The sequence below is a fragment of the Cynoglossus semilaevis genome, chromosome 2, assembly GCF_000523025.1.
Source record: "Cynoglossus semilaevis isolate Cse_v1.0 chromosome 2, Cse_v1.0, whole genome shotgun sequence".
Classification (NCBI taxonomy): Eukaryota; Metazoa; Chordata; class Actinopteri; order Pleuronectiformes; family Cynoglossidae; genus Cynoglossus; species Cynoglossus semilaevis.
The window spans coordinates 15,784,827-15,789,158 of record NC_024308.1 but is presented as its reverse complement, the minus strand read 5'-3'; positions in this window follow the sequence as shown (position 1 = coordinate 15,789,158).

Sequence of the window (4,332 nt, the reverse complement as noted above, 5' to 3'; positions counted from 1 at the left end):
AAGAATTGGGTCACTTGATGTCAACACGTGCAAGAACAGAAAGACGTTTGAAGTGGGACTAAGCCTTAGTCTGGCACACCACTCAATAGGCTGCAATGAGTTCACCAAGTATAACGATGATTATACTAATGTTAATTATTATTATTAATATTATTATCGTTATCATTATGTCCTACTTGGAGTAGGTAGAGGTGTTTTGGTCTCATGTTAGCGGTGAGTGACATACACATTCACATTTACGACAGAAATTGAATTTCGTCGCACCACAGGAACAGAAATCTGTAAGTCGAGGACCCCTGTGTTCATTCTAGATTCTGCAAATTTTGGCCCACATTGACGTCATCCAATGCGTAATCAATAGATTTAGTTATGGTTTCATTCCATATTCTATGTCAAACACTTCCTAGAACCCATGTAACCTCTGTGTGTTATGTTGGTGCTAAAGTCTATGGACGGGGACGTCTTTTTTTTTTTTTTTTTTTTACTGTCATATCTCCCTAAAGGAGGTTATGAAACCATGGTGGTAATAAATGCATTAAGATACCTCCCTGTAATCATCTTACTGCGCTGTTGCTCTCAGGTCCACAGTGCAGGTCAGAGAGAAGGGAGGAGCGCTGATGTGTCAGTAACCACAGCACTTTATCAATGAGGTAGAGGCCGACATGGGTCAAATAAGGAGTGATAAAATTCAGAAATAAATTGATTTAATCATCAGACCTGAACTCTAAGAGTGTGAATAACAAGGATGGCAGCTGTCAGAAAGTGACAGTGAGGGGAAACTGCGTTTGCTCAAAAGCGCACGCACGGAATGATAGAGAGATCTCGAGAGGTTACTTCAGTGCATTGCACTGCGTCGTCAGTGCACAACTATCTTTCAACCTGTTCGATCAAGTGCTGGGCGCATTTAATAATCCTATTCTCTCATCAATTCCGATTCCACGCTAGGGAATATTCATTAATTAATGAGATCACCAATGAGCACCGAGAGATCTTTACATGTAGAAAGTTCAATAACCTCGTTTTCTAGAAGAGTAGAAGTGGCTTCTTTGCAGGGAAAAAGTGTCAAAAGGAAGGAAGGAAGGAAGGGAAGGGGGAGCATGAGCGTGCAGGTTGCTGGGGGGACGGCGGGGTTGTTGATGACTTGTTTTCCATTGAAAAAAGGCAAATAGCTGAGTGAGCACTCCTCCTTCCTCTTTATTGTCTTTTGGAGAAGTATATGTTTCTGGTCAGGACACTTTGTTGTTTTTTTTTTTTTTTCTTTCTGTGTTTTTCTTCCTTGTCATGTGCTTTGATGACTTGACAACAAATGTCCATTCATTGGCTCCATCCAGTTGAGACCGGTTTCTTTGAGGATTGTTATTCATGAAGTGGCTGTGTGGTATAGTTGTTGGTTTACGTTAAGGCTTTACTCATTAAAACCCACCAATTAACACCCCTAAACCGACCTCACGACGGCTATAAAAGTAAAAACCCACCTATTGGACTTCACAGATGTACTTATACTTTAACATTAAGTCAAGGTGATTCTGTCCAACAGCAGGATATAGCAGTATAGCTAGCTTAATTAGCCTTTGGTTAGATGCTAAAAGACCAATTTCTGAGAATGAATACGCAGCGGTATGTCAAAACTCCTGTCTGCGTCATAATTGCGTCATGAGCGCGCATCAAAAACTATGACACTAGTACCAACTGATTTCCTCATTTGACTTTAAAACCATGGAAAATCATGGTAATCACTAATATATTTAGCGGTTAGGAAGAACAGGAAAGGACCGGATTTTGGCAATAACCTGGTCATTTATCAAATAAACTGCTCGACTCCCATAAAAAAAACATTCGTCAAAGTTTACTCAAACCTCAAACCCAGAAGACTGTAATGCTGTCACATTAGTGCACCATTTAACGTGAGGTCGTGTGGTTATTTGGATGTCAGAGTGTGTATTCATCTGCAGCTCTGAACTGGGTTTTGATCTCAGGTCTAACTGTGACAGTGTAATATGGCAGGCCTTGTCTCTGTCACCCCAGCAAAGGTAACAACAGGGTAAATGTACATAACCTGGTCAGAAAGACACCACATACAGTATATGGATTGGATTGACACTGTGTTGGTTCATGAGTGTTTGTGTTTATCTGATCAAATAACTTCAGAATTCTCTGTGTGTGTGTTGTTTAGGTATAGCTATACTTGTGGCTATATTTTTAGGTAACATTTTTTTTGTCCTTGTGGGGACATGAGTGTAAAGCTTAAAGGTTTAAGAAATGTCTAATGTCTATATGAAATACTCATAACTCATGAAAGCGTGTTGGAGTATGGGTGATCGGCACGAACCAAACCTAACTAACCGAAGAAACAAAAACATTGAAATTAAAAATGAAATTGTTGTGTTGCAGTGTACACGGACTGCCACAGGAGGCGCCATAAAGTATGTCGTTCCTCTGCAAACTGACCTTCTGTGTAAGAAAAATGTGTAAGGCACGCAGGATAACCACTACACGGCTATGACCAGTGTGTAATATCCCATGCCTGTTAGCTTTCTGTACATGATTTTCTTAGAGTTACTGAAATTGGCTTTTGTCTTCATTCATGCATGTTTAAAAAGTTCAGCACACTATATTGGCATTATCGTCTTTTTCAAACAAAAACAGAGCACAGTTCGTCATACTGAGACAGTGATCATCTCTGATTTGCTTCTTTGCATTCAAACAAAGAGGGGAAACATGGACGTTTTTGTTGTTTAAATGTAGAAAAAGGAGTGACAAACTATATAAAAAAATATAGAGTGGAAGAATTTGAAGATAATTAAGAAGAGAAACAGGTTGACATTGTGTTCGCTGATATCACTGTTGCTTTGTTGTGAAGTGGCAAAGAGGAGGAGAGAGAGGAAGAGGAGGCGGAGTCTCTGTCTGCCGCTCTGGACTTTACTGGAAAACTAATGATGTCACTCCTTCACACACAGGGAGAGAGAGAGAGAGAGAGACTATAACATCAGCCACGACAATAGATGTGAGGAGCAGAGACATGACATAATAGCAGAAGGGGAGAAGGGCAGATCTGGTTCTTTGGACAAAGGCGTCAGTCGCATGAAGGAGACGAGAGAGTGGCCATTTAATCAGAGATGACCTGATGTGTCCCTTATCCATCACTGTTGTCTTTTATTAGGACACTCAGCGACTAAGTGCACGCTCTCTGTTTTTTAAAGACCTGCTTCAAACCACATTAATTCTCCCTCATGTTTATGGAGTTACAACTGATCGTTCTGGCCCCGCAGCATAAATTCAAACCCTCCTCAGGTTTCTGGTTCTGGAGCCTGTTGTAGTTAAAAAGGCGGGGGGGGGAAAGAAAATGCTGATTCTGGCGAAAGTTCTCCTAGAGCGCACAAAGCTTTAGAAAAACTCACATACGTGACAAGAGAAATTTTGACTTTTCGTTTTTTTCCTCCCTCCTTGTAGTTGCAGCTGTCATCATAAACGATACTCTCCTCTTTCGGGGTGGAACGATGACTCCTCTTTGTTCTGCGTGTGTGTTTTCAGCAGACGGGAAAAGCAGCGTCTCTCTCTCTCTCTCTCTTTTTCTCTCTCTCTCCTTTATTCTGAATTCTTAAATCTCTCTTTCTCATGAAGTCGGTTCAAGAGGGCCCTGTTGCATCACACTTGTCTGCGAGCCACCGTGGATCTGCCGGGTTTCTGACCGCACTGTGAACTTTTTCCAGTCCTTTTGCACCTCGCCTACTCCCACGGGAGATAGTATTCTTTCATGTTAATCTCTGCGGGGTCCCACACTTTCTTCAGTGAACGACGTTCTTATCAGGGATGTAAAGACTGGTGACATTAACCATGCAAGCACCAGCTCCCCCACATCGTCGTCCTGGCGTCTTTTTCTTTTTTTTTTCCCACTTGCTGTTGTTTAACTAATTTTTTTCTACTTGAATACTTCTATTGGGAATTCCCTTTTTGTTTCTCCTCTTATGAATATCAATGTCCTCCTGGACCGCAGAGACTTCTCAGCCGCTCAGGTATGAGTAGGACAGCCTTGCTGGAGTCAGGAGACTGGAGGCAGGAAGTGGGAGATTTCCTGGAATGTGTGTTTTTCCCCACACTGGTGCAATAACAGAGTTAGCAGTGCTTCTCCTGTTTTTGTCCCGTCCCCCCCCCACCTTTGTCTGTGTGATGTTGCTCACCGTTCTGCTGGAACAGAGGGAGAATTTGGAGCCAGTCCGTAGGAAGTCCCGTGACTTCAGCCGTTTATGAACCTCCAAAACACTGCTTTGACCTCATCGAGTGCTTTCCTAAAGTGTGGTTGCGTCACTTGTCTCCCAAGAGGAAGGAAAACTT